This window comes from Stenella coeruleoalba (assembly GCF_951394435.1).
Source record: "Stenella coeruleoalba genome assembly, chromosome: X".
In the NCBI taxonomy this organism is placed as follows: domain Eukaryota; kingdom Metazoa; phylum Chordata; class Mammalia; order Artiodactyla; family Delphinidae; genus Stenella; species Stenella coeruleoalba.
In genome coordinates, this window is record NC_137152.1 from 82,472,901 (window position 1) to 82,486,346 (window position 13,446).

The following is a 13,446-nucleotide window of genomic DNA, read 5'->3' on the forward strand; positions in this document are numbered from 1 at the left end:
GGGAGTGTTCTAATCTCATACTTTTACATGTACCTGTCCAGTTTTCCCAGCACCACTTATTGAAGATGCTGTCCTTTCTGCACTGTATATTCCTGCCTCCTTTATCAAAGATAAGGTCACCATATGTGCATGGGTTTATCTCTGGGCTTTCTATCCTGTTCCATTGATCTATATTTCTGTTTTTGTGCCAGTACCATACTGTATTGATTACTGTAGCTTTGTAGTATAGTATGAAGACAGGGAGCCTGATTCCTCCAACTCCGCTTTTCGTTCTCAAGTTTGCTTTGGCTATTCGGGATCTTTTGGGTTTCCATACAAATTGTAAATTTTTTTGTTCTAGTTTTGTGAAAAATGCCAGTGGTTGTTTGATAAGGCTTGCATTGAATCTGTAGATTGCTTTGAGTAGTAGAGTCATTTTCACAATGTTGATTCTTCCAATCCAAGAACATGGTATATCTCTCCATCTATTTGTATCATCTTTAATTTCTTTCATCAGTGCCTTATAATTTTCTGCATACAGGTCTTTTGTCTCCTTAGGTAGGTTTATTCCTAGATATTTTATTCTTTTTGTTGCAGTGGTAAATGGGAGTGTTTTGTTGATTTCACTTTCATATTTTTCATCATTGGTGTATAGGAATGCCAGAGATTTCTGTGCATTAATTTTGTATCCTGCTACTTTACCAAATTCATTGATTAGCTCTAGTAGGTTTCTGGTAGCATCTTTAGGATTCTCTATGTATAGTATCATGACATCTGCAAACAGTGACAGCTTTACTTCTTCTTTCCGATTTGGATTCATTTTATTTCCTTTTCTTCTCTGATTGCTGTGGCTAAAGCTTCCAAAACTAAGTTGAATAAGAGTGGTGAGAGTGGGCAACCTTGTCTTGTTCCTGATCTTAGTGGAAATGCTCTCAGTTTTTCACCATTGAGGACGATGTTGGCTGTGGGTTTGTCATATGGCCTTTATTATGTTGAGGAAAGTTCCCTCTATGCCTACTTTCTGGAGGGTTTTTGTTATAAATGGGTGTTGAAGTTTGTCGAAAGATTTCTCTGCATCTATTGAGATGACCATATAGTTTTTCTCCATCAGTTTGTTAATATGGTGTATCACATTGAGTGATTTGCATATATTGAAGAATCCTTGCATTCCTGGAATAAACCCTACTTGATCATGGTGTTTGATTCTTTTAATATGCTCTTGGATTCTGTTTGCTAGTATTTTGTTGAGAATTTTTGCATCTATGTGTATCAGTGATATTGGCCTGAAGTTTTCTTTCTTTGTGACATCCTTGTCTGGTTGTGGTATCAGGGTGATGGTGGCCTCGTAGAATGAGTTTGGGAGTGTTCCTCCCTCTGCTATATATTGGAAGAGTTTGAGAAGGATAGGTGTTACTCTTCTCTAAATATTTGATAGAATTCGCCTGTGAAGCCATCTGGTCCTGCATTTTTATTTGTTGGAAGATTTTTAATCAGAGTTTCAATTTCAGTGCTTGTGATTGGTCTGTTCATATTTTTTATTTCTTCCTGATTCAGTCTTGGCAGGTTGTGCATTTCGAAGAATTTGTCCATTTCCTCCAGGTTGTCTATTTCATTGGCATAGAGTTGCTTGTAGTAATCTCTCATGATCTTTTGTATTTCTGCAGTGTCAGTTGTTACTTCTCCTTTTTCATTTCTAATTCTATTGATTTGAGTCTTCTCCCTTTTTTTCTTCATGAGTCTGGCTAATGGTTTATGAATTTTGTTTATCTTCTCAAAGAACCAGCTTTTAGCTTTATTGATCTTTGCTATCATTTCCTTTATTTCTTTTTCATTTATTTCTGATCTGATCTTTATGATTTCTTTCCTTCTGCTAACTTTGGGTTTTTTTTGTTCTTCTTTCTCTAATTGCTTTAGGTGCAAGGTTAGGTTGTTTATTCGAGATGTTTCCTGTTTCTTAAGGTAGGATTATATTGCTGTAAACTTCCCTCTTAGAACTGATTTTGCTGCGTCCCATAGGTTTTGGGTCGTCGTGTCTCCATTGTCATTTGTTTCCATGTATTTTTTGATTTCCTCTTTGATTTCTTCAGTGATCACTTCGTTATTAAGTAGTGTATTGTTTAGCCTCCACGTGTTTGTATTTTTTACAGATCTTTTCCTGTAATTGATATCTCGTCTCATAGTGTTGTGGTCAGAAAAGATACTTGATACGATTTCAATTTTCTTAAATTTACCAAGGTTAGTTTTATGACCCAAGATATGATCTATCCTGGAGTATGTTCCATGAGCACTTGAGAAAAATGTGTATTCTGTTGTTTTGGATGGCATGTCCTATAAATATCAATTAAGTCCATCTTGTTTAATGTATCATTTAAAGCTTGTGTTTCCTTATTTATTTCCATTTTGGATTATCTGTCCATTGGTGAAAGTGGGGTGTTAAAGTCCCCTACTATGAATGTGTTACTGTCAATTTCTCCTGTTATGGCTGTTAGTATTTGCCTTATGTATTGAGGTGCTCCTATGTTGGGTGCATAAATATTTACAATTGTTATATCTTCTTCTTGGATCGATTCCTTGATCATTATGTAGTGTCCTTCTTTGTCTCTTGTAATAGTCTTTATTTAAAGCCTATTTTGTCTGATATGAGAATTGCTACTCCATCTTTCTTTTGGTTTCCATTTGCATGGAATATCTTTTTCCATCCCCTTACTTTCAGTCTTTATGTTTCTCTAGGTCTGAAGTGGGTCTCTTGTAGACAGCATATATATGGGTCTTGTTTTTGTATCCATTCAGCCAGTCTGTGTCTTTTGTTGGGAGCATTTAATCCATTTACATTTAAGGTTATTATCGACATGTATGTTCCTATTCCCATTTTCTTAAGTGTTTTGGGTTCGTCATTGTAGGTCTTTTCCTTCTGTTGTGTTTCTTGCCTAGAGAAGTTCCTTTAGCATTTGTTGTAAAGCTGGTTTGGTGGTGCTGAATTCTCTCAGCTTTTGCTTTCTGTAAAGGTTTTAATTTCTCCATCAAATCTGAATGAGATCCTTGCTGGGTAGAATAATCTTGGTTGTATTATTTTCTCCTTCATCAGTTTAAATATGTCCTGCCAGTCCCTTCTGGCTTGCACAGTTTCTGCTGAAAGGTCAGCTGTTAACCTTATGGGGATTCCCTTGTGTGTTATTTTTCCCTTGCTGCTTTTAATGTTTTCTTTGTATTTAATTTTTGACAGTTTGATTAATATGTGTCTTGGTGTATTTCTCCTTGGATTTATCCTGTATGGGACTCTCTTTGCTTCCTGGACTTGATTAACTATTTCCTTTCCCATATTAGGGAATTTTTAAACTATAATCTCTTCAAATATTTTCTCAGTCCCTTTCTTTTTCTCTTCTTCTTCTGGAACCCCTATAATTCGAATGTTGGTGCATTTAATGTTGTCCCAGAGGTCTTGAGAGTGTCCTCAGTTCTTTTCATTATTTTTTCTTTATTCTGCTCTGCAGTAGCTATTTCCACTATTTTATCTTCCAGGTCACTTATCCGTGCTTCTGCCTCAGTTATTCTGCTATTGATCCCTTACAGAGTATTTTTAATTTCATTTATTGTGCTGTTCATCATTGTTTGTTTCATCTTTAGTTCTCCTGGGTCCTTGTTAAATGTTTATTGCATTTTGTTTATTGTATTTCCAAGATTTTGCATCATCTTTACTATCATTATTCTGAATTGTTTTTCAGGTAGACTGCCTATTTCCTCTTCATTTGTTAGGTCTGGTAGGTTTTTATCTTGCTCCTTCATCTTCTGTGCGTTCTTCTGTCTTCTCATTTTGCTTATCTTACTGTGTTTGGGGTCTCCTTTTTGCAGGCTGCAGGTTCGTAGTTCCCGTTGTTTTTGGTGTCTGTCCCAAGTGGCTAAAGTTGGTTCAGTGGGTTGTGTAGGCTTCCTGGTGGAGGGGACTAGTGCCTGTGTTCTGGTGGATGAGGCTGGATCTTGTCTTTCTGGTAGGCAGGTCCACGTCTGGTCGTGTGTTTTGGGGTGTTGTGGACTTATTATGATTTTAGGCAGCCTCTCTCCTAATGGGTGTTTTTGTGTTCCTGTCTTGCTTTTTGTTTGGCATAGGATGTCCAGCACTTTAGCTTGCTGGTCATGAAGTAAAGCTGGGTGCTGGTGTTGAGATGGAGATCTCTGGGAGATTTTCGCCATTTGATATTACGTGGAGCTGGGAGGTCTCTTGTGGGCCAGTGTCCTGAAGTTGGCTCTCCCACCTCAGAGGCACAGCACTGACTGCTGGCTGCAGCACCAAGAGCCTTTCATCCACATGGCTCAGAATAAAAGGGAGAAAAAGTAGAAGGAAGGAAAGAAAGAAAGAAAGAAAGAAAGAAAGAAAGAAAGAAAGAAAGAAAGAAAGAAAGAAAGAAAGAAAGAAAGAGGATAAAAGAAAATAAAGTAAGATAAAATAAAATAAAGTCATTAAAATAAGAAATAATTATTAAGAAAAAAAAATTTTTAAGTACAAAGAAAAAAACAACAAAAACGGACAATTAGAACCCTAGGACAAATGGTGAAAGCTAAGGTATACAGACAAAATCTCACACAGAAGCATACACATACACACTCACAAAAAGAGACAAAGGGGAAAAAATAATAAATCTTGCTCTCAAAGTCCACCTCCTCAATTTGGGATGATCTGTTGTCTATTCAGGTATTCCACAGATGCAGGGTACATCAAGTTGATTGTGGAGATTTAATCTGCTGCTCCTGAGGCTGCTGGGAGAGATTTCCCTTTCTCTTCTTTGTTCGCAGAGCTCCCGGGGCTCAGCTTTGGATTTGGCCCCGTCTCTTCGTGTAGGTCGCCGGAGGGCGTCTGTTCTTCGCTGACAGGACGGAGTTAGAGGTGCAGCTGATTCAGGGGCTCTGGCTCACTCAGGCCCAGGGGAGGGAGGGCCATGATGCGGGGCAAGCCTGCGGCGGCAGAGGCCGGTGGGATGTTGCACCAGCCTGAGGCCCGCTGTGCATTCTCCCGGGGAAGTTGTCTCTGGATCACCCTAGCTGTGGTGCACTGCACAGGCTCCCAGGAGGGGAGGTGGGGATAGTGACCTGTGCTCATACACAGGCTTCCTGGTGGCAGCAGCAGCAGCCTTAATGTCTCATGCCCGTCTCTGTGGTCTGCTGAGCATTACTTTTGTAAATAAAAACACAACCAGGTTTATCTCATGCTGTCATAGTTTTATCTTAGTTATTTTGCTTACTAAAAATTAGTGTACATGTTCCCCCCAGTCCCTGGAAAGACTGCTGAAATATACATCTATAAAAGGAATTATCTTGTATCTCCCCTCTTCAACCTCTATGTCCCACCTCAAGATAACCATTTGATATATTTCTTAATATTCTCCAGATATGTTTGTGTGAGATTGTTTATTTGAAAATAACATATGTACGTTCTTATGAAAATGTATGTTCTTCAAAATTTAGATCATGTTTTACATTATGTTCTGTATCTCATTGTTACATTTCTTTCATTTTTGGTGTGGTTGAGCAATTTTACTTATGTTTGATTGCCATTCATTTTTCTTCTTTGAATTACCTGTTGGTACGTGTGAACAAGACTCTTTCAACTAGTCATATTTCCTCATACATCAGGCATATTAATTATGTTTGTAAATGTGTTGTGTCCGGTATAGACACTCCCCCATAACACTGATCCTATATATGCCTACTTCCTCCTTGCACAGACACTTTATTGATATTCTCCTGAGAAGGATATTCTCTGCCATCCACTCTGGACTACTATTGAGCTGTAACTGGTCCCTTCTGCCTTCAGGGAGGTGACATATACTGGCACCCATCACTTACTTCTGGTATCCTGGCCACTGCTCTAGGGGCATTACATCTGTGCACATTGTAGCTTCTTTGCTGTGACCCTAGGCAGTTCTGTCCGGCTCTCTCAGCACAGGGTTGTAGCCATTTAAATATGGTAGCTCTTAAATTGAATTATGTATTTTAAAATAAGAAAGAGGAAGGAAAAATAGTCACTTCAGAATAGGGATAATCGGGCTTCCCTGGTGGCGCAGTGGTTCAGAATCTGCCTACCAATGCAGGGGACACGGGTTCGAGCCCTGGTCTGGGAGGATCCCGCATGCCGCGGAGCAACTAGCCCCGTGAGCCACAATTACTGAGCCTGCGCGTCTGGAGCCTGTGCTCCGCAATAAGAGAGGCCGCGATAGTGAGAGGCCCGCGCACTGTGATGAGGAGTGGCCCCCACTTGCAGCAACTGGAGAGAGCCCTCGCAGAGAAATGAAGAGCCAACACAGCCATAAATAAATATATTAATTAATTAAATGTTAAAAAAGGCAAAATTTCTTTAGAAAAAAAGAATAGGGATAATCATTATTTTATTGAAAAGATTGTTCCATCACCAGTATTTGAAAATAGCATTTTGGGTATTTTATTCATTTTGCCAAATTAATACATCAGGATATTAATACTCTAGTCCAAACTCCCACCCTAACCAGAAGATAGTCATTATTAATCATTTGATACATATTCTGTTGATTTTTCCAGTATATATCTTAATAAAATGTATAGATATTTATCCAAGTATAAAAGCATATTCTTTTACAAACTTGTGATCACTCTCTGCATATTATGTTGATATTTACCTGTTTTACTTAGAATGAGAGCTCTTTTGGCATTTCATCAGTATAGGTTCGGGCATGTTTTCAAGTGTTTCATTGGGTATTTATATTGCTTTTAATGCACATTCTCTGTTGTAATCTTTGGCTCATTTCTCTGTTGGTTAAGAGATCAAAGATATTAACTCCATATCTGCAATACAGGTTGCAAATATTTTCTTCCACCCTTTTATATACATTGTACTTTTATGTGTTTTTATGTATATACAGTGTGTATATATAGCATATATACAGATATATACCACACAACACCACACACACACACACATATATATATATAATATATATCTTCAGACATAAAAGCAGTAAAGCTCATGTTAAAGAGAAACCCTTAACTATACACTTAGGCTTCCTCTGGACTGCCTACCCACATAACAGAACAGTAAAACATTGGCACTTTGTGTAATTCCAGATTTTGAGTTTCTGAGCATTAATTTACAAAGTTCTTTCCCCTGGGGAAAGTTGCCTAACTTCAATAAGTCCTGTACCCTGATCTGAATTATGTCAACAATGAACAGCAACTTGAATAGCTGTAAGGATTAAATTAGATAAAGTATAAAGTACCTATTGATTAAAGTCCTTGTGTAAATGTCAGTAACCCTTTCTCAGGTCACCGTCCAGAGAGAGCAATGGCTCTGCTTTCACGTCAGCCTTGCTTAACTCTTCAGGGACCAGCTCAACCATCCTGGTAAAAGGTTTCATCCCATAATCAGTATCATGTTGAGTAAGTATCCATGGACACAATTCCAGGAGAGTTTGAAACAGTCAGTCCTTAAGCTTTGGAAGCCCATCCTTGAAAAGGGAAGCTAATGGATATATTGGGGGGAAGAGAGAGTACCCCGTTTCTACTCCTGACTCGATGCGTGACCCTGGAAGAGTACCATTCTCTGTGGACCTATCCTTGAACATTCATAAAATGGGAATAATGAATCCTTCCTCACAGAGCCCTGGTGTGACGAAAGGAGAAAACCTACAGAAATGTTTGGCACATTGTATGACTAGGACAAACAGTACTGCCCAACCTGCTCCTCCCTCCCATGAAAGAGACTACTTTTAAATAAACCAAAGAGCATATCTGTCATAGAGAGCACCTGGAAATGTAGCCAAGGAAGAGAAACTAGAGATATTTACCTGATGCATGAGCTTTTGGTGTCATTTCTGTATTGTGGGATGAATTACGTGAGAAGTTTGAGAAAGAAAAGAAAATAATTTGCTTTTACTCCAGGTGATTTTCTGTCCTCTTCTTTTACCTTCTGGTTTGGTATTGGAGCAGCAGTTTCCAACTGAGCCTCAGATGAAGAGAGCGTATATGGGCACAAATCAATAAAAGGTCTGCTGGACAGAAGACTGGGTTCAGCAGGCCTGTGCCTATGCCAAAACACAGGACCTTGGGTGAGTCCCTTACCTTGTGTTGACCTCAGTTTTAACACAGAAGAATGATCAATACAGAAACTGTGGTTCAAGGCATGGGTTTGACCCTAGGTGCCTTTAGTTGCAGAATGCATGATCTTTTGTAAGCAGTTAGTTTCCTTTCTCTGAGTCTCACTTTTTCTCTTAGGTGGGAATTGAGGTGGTATCTGCTCCTTAAGGTTATGGTGAAGATTAAATGAAGCACTACATTGAAAGCACTCAGAGCAATGAGCAGCACCTGCAGTGCTGAATACATGTTTGCAGTATTCATTGTAATTACCATTACTCCTACAGCCATCGAAAAGGAGAGTCCTGCAGGGGGAGAGTTGCATGGCCAGGAAAAGTAATTGTTCTGTGGTGCTGTTAATTTCATCACTGTTGGGAGAAAAACTGTAAAGGGACTTCCCTGGTGGTCCAGTGGTAAAGAATCTGCCTTAAAATGCAGGGGACATGGGTTCAATCCTTTGTCAGGGAACTAAGATCCCACATTCCCTGGGGCAACTAAGCCTGCGCGCCACAACTACTGAGCTTATGCACCTCAATGAGAGCGCCTGCGTGTTGCAAACTACAGAGCTCATGCCCGGTGAAACCCACGTACTAGAGAAGAGAAAACCCACACAACACAACTAGAGAGAAGCCCACGCGTCGCAAGGAAAAGATCCCACATACCTCAACGAAGATCCCGCGTGCCGCATCTAAAACCCAACGCAGCCAAAAATAATAAATAAAATAAATAAATAATAAATAAAATCTTAATAAAAAAACTGTAGAAAGCTTATGGCTCGAAAGCTCATGGCTCATGAGCAGGACCAGATATATACGTTATTTAATATGAAATGAGTGTGTCATTTCCAAGGGTGTGGATTAAGATGCGTGGCTCAAGAAATTGGATATGTACAACTATAAATGTTCAATAAAAATCAAAGTTAAAATGATGGATGCATGCCATTATACATTTTTGCAAACTCATAGAATGTACAACACCAAGAGTGAACCCTAAAGTAAACTATGGACTTCGGGTGATTATGATGTGTCAGTGTAGTTTCATTAACGGTAACAAATGTACAACTCTGGTGCGGGATGTTGATAATAGGGAAGGCTATGCATGTGTGGGAGCAGGGAAATCTCTGCATCTTCCCCTCAATTTTGCCATGAACCTGAAACTGCTCTAAAATAATAAAGTCTTTTTAAAAAATCAAAGTTAAATCGTTTCCCCATACCAAGTGATTTAATAGTAATTACAAAATCAACAAGACAGTAATAACATAAAAACTGTATATATAGCATCACAGTTCTATGAAATGTCAATGTAATGTATATACAATATATTTGTGTATATGCAAGTAAATTAAAAATAAGGGAACAGAACTCAGTAAAATGTTTCTTTTTTCCAGTGATGGTGGGTTTGCTGATTATTGATGTTTTCATCTCTGTAGTGAACTGTATTTCAGTCATTTGGTAAAATGAATGTCCATTACATTTACGATGAAAAAAACTTTCAACCCCTAAAGATTTGTTACTTATCAAATATATCAAATTACAAAACTGTATAAAGAGCTATAAAAAGGACACACATACCATACTATGCAGGTTATAAGCAATAAACCTGACAAATGCTTTGAGTCCCTCTCCTTATTGCACCATCCTTCCTTCCCCCTCAGATGTACATATATATATGTATGTACATATATATATATATATGTGTATTTCATACTGTAAGTGTCCTTATCTTCCATTTGATAACTTGATTTTAACATACAGGTTTCAGATGTATACATGGCCTAAATCCTATATGTCCAGGGCATTCATTTTTACTATTATATAATATTTCACTGTAAGAATGAATCACAATGTATTTTTTTGGACCACTGTTGATGGACATTTTGTTCTTTCCTACAGTTTTGCTCTCACAATCAGTGCTGAAATTAGCATTATTATAGATGAGGCTGTCTGCCCACATGCCAGATATTCTCTAGTTCCTTGCTACTCAAAGTATGACCCATGGAATAGCAGCTTCAGCACTCTGTGTTGTATTAGTCAGGGTTCTCCAGAGAAACAGAGCCAATAGCATGTGTGTGTGTGTCTGTGTGTGTATTTCCTTATCTTTCAGTTTTATTGAGACATGTGACATACAGCACTGTATAAATTTAAGGTGTACAGCATAATGATTCCACTTACATATATTGTGAAATGATCACCACAGTAAGTTTCTTTAGAATCCATCCTCTCCTACAGATATTAAAAACAGAAAAAAGGGTTGTTTTCCTTTTGATGAGAACTTTTAGAATCTACTCTCTTCGCAACTTCCCAATATACTATACAGCAGTTTTAAATACAGTCATCATGTTTTACGTGATATCCCCAGTATTTATTAATCTTATAACTGGAAGTTTGTACCTTTTGACCACCTTCATCCAATCTCCCCACCCTCAAACCTCATGCCTGGTAACCACAAATCTGGTCTCTTTTTCTATGAGTTTTCTTAGATTACACATGTAAATGAGATCATACTTATTTTTCTTTCTCTGTCTGACTTATTTCACTTAGTATAATGCCCTCAATGTCTATCCATGTTATAGCAAATGGCAGGGTTTCCTTCTTTTTTTTAAGGCTGAATAGTATTTGACTGTATATGTATATATACACATTTTCTTTTCTCATTCATCTGTTGATGGACACTTAGGTTGTTTCTACTACTTGCTATTGTAAATAATGCTGCAGTGAATATGGAGATGCAGATATCTCTTTGACATAGTGATTTTTGTTCCTATGGATATATTCCCAGAATTGGAATTACTAGGTCACATGGTAGTTTTATTTTTAATTTCTTGAGGAACTGCCATACTATTTTCCACAGTAGCTGTGTCAATTTACACCCCACTAACAGTGCACAAGGGTTCCCTTTTTTCCACATTCTCACCAGCATTTATTATCTCGTCTTTTTGATGATAGCCATTCTAACAGGCATGAGGTGATATCTCATTGAGGTTTTGATTTGCATTTCCCCAATGATTAGTGATGTTGAATACATTTTCACATACCTCTTGGCCATCTGTATGACCTCTTTGGAAAAATGTTTAATCAGGTCCTTTGCCCATTTTTTAATTGGATTGTTTCTGTTGTTGAGTTGTATGAGTTCTTTATATATTTTGGATATTAACCCCTTATTACATATATGATTTGCAAAAATTTCTCTCATTCCATAGGTTGCCTTTTCATTTTGTTGATAATTTCTTTTGCTGTGCAGAAGCTTTTTAGTTTGGTGTAGTCTGACTTGTTTATTTTTTATATTGTTGCTTGTTCTTTAGTTGTCATATCCAAAATATCATTCCCAAGACTCATGTCAAGGAGATTTTTTCCTAAGTTTTCTTCTAGGAATTTTGTGGTTTAGGTCTTACATTTAAGCCTTTAATGCATTTCAAGCTAATTTTTGTTAGTGGTGTAAGATAAGGATCTAGTTTTATTCTTTTACATGTGTATATCCAATCCAGCACCATTTATTGAAGAGACTATTTTTCATTGAGTATTCCTGGTTCCCCTGTCAAATATTAGTTAACCATATATGCTTGGTTTTATTTCTGGCCTCTGCATTTTTTTCCATTAGTCTTGTGTTTGTTTTTATGCCAGTACCATACAGTTTTGATTATTATAGCTTTATAATATAGCTTAAAATCAGGACGTGTGATACCCCTGCTTAATTCTTCTCTCTCAGGATTGTTTTGGTTATTCTGGTTCTTTTGTGGTTCCATATAAGTTTTAGGATTATTTTTTGTACTTCTGTAAAAAATGCCATTAGAAGTTTGATAGGTGCATTGAACCTACAGAAAGTTTCATGTAGTGTAGACATTTTAACAATATTAATTCGTCCAATCCATGAACATGAGAGACTTTTCCAATTATCTGTGTCTTCTTCGATTTCTTTCATCAATGTTTTGTAGTTTTCAGTGTAGGGATATATTTCACCTCCTTGATTAAATTTATTCCTAAGCACTTTATTGTTTTTGGTGCTAATGTAAATGGATTATTTTCTTTTTCAGATAATTTGTTGTTGTGTATAGAAATGCTAAAGATTTTTTTCACATCTTTATTGGAGTATAATTGCTTTACAATGTTGTGTTAGTTCCTGCTGTAAAACAAAGTGAATCAGCTATATGTATACATATATCCCCATATCCCCTCCCTCTTGAGCCTCCCTCCCACCCTCCCTATTCCACCCCTCTAGGTAGTCACAAAGCACCAAGTTGATCTCCCTGAGCTATGCAGCAACTTCCCACTAGCCATCCATTTCATATTTGGTAGTGTATATATGTCAATGCTACTCTCTCACTTTGTCCCAGCTTCCCCTTCCCTCCCTGTGTCCTCAAGTTCATTCTCTATGTCTGTGTCTTTATTCCTGCCCTGCCACTAAGTTCATCAGTACCATTATTTTAGATTCCATATATATGCATTAGCATATGGTATTCGTTTTTCTCTTTCTGACTTACTTCACTCTGTATGACAGACTCTAGGTCCATCCACCTCACTACAAATAACTCAGTTTCGCTCCTTTATATGGCTGAGTAATATTCCATTGTACATATGTGCCACATCTTCTTTATCCATTCATTTGTCGATGGACATTTAGGTGGCTTGCATGCCCTGGCTATTGTAATTACTGCTGCAATGAACACTGTGGTACATGACCCTTTTTGCATTATGGTTTTCTCAGGGTATATGACCAGTAGTGGGATCCTGGGTCATATTGTGGTTCTATATTTCATTTTTTAAGGAACCTCCATACTGTTCTCCATAGTGGCTGTATCATTTTACCTTCCCACCTACAGTGCAGGAGGGTTCCCTTTTCTCCACAACTTCTCCAGCATTTATTGTTTCTAGATTTTTTGATGATGGCCATTCTGACCGTTGTGAGGTGATACCTCATTGTTGGTTTGATTTGCATTAGAAATGCTAATGATTTTTGTATGTTAATTTTGTACCCTGTTACTTTACTAAATTCATTGATTAGATCGAACAGTTTTTTTGGCAGTCTTTAGGATTTTCTCTGTATAAAATCCTGTCATCTGCAAATAGAGACAATTTTACTTTTTCCATTCTAATTCTGATGCATTTTATTTCTTTTTAACACCTAATTTATCTGGCTAGGACTTCCAGTACTATGCTGAATAGGAGTGGTGAGAGTGGGCACCCTTGTATTATTCCTGACTTTTGAGAAAAAGCTCTCAGCCTTTCATCATTGAGTATGATGTTACCTGTGGTCTTTTCATATATGGCCTTTATTATGTTGAGGTAATTCCTTCTATACCTAATTTGTTAAGAATTTTTAATAATGAATGGATGTTGAATTTTGTCAAATGATTTTTCTGTGTCCATTGAGATTATC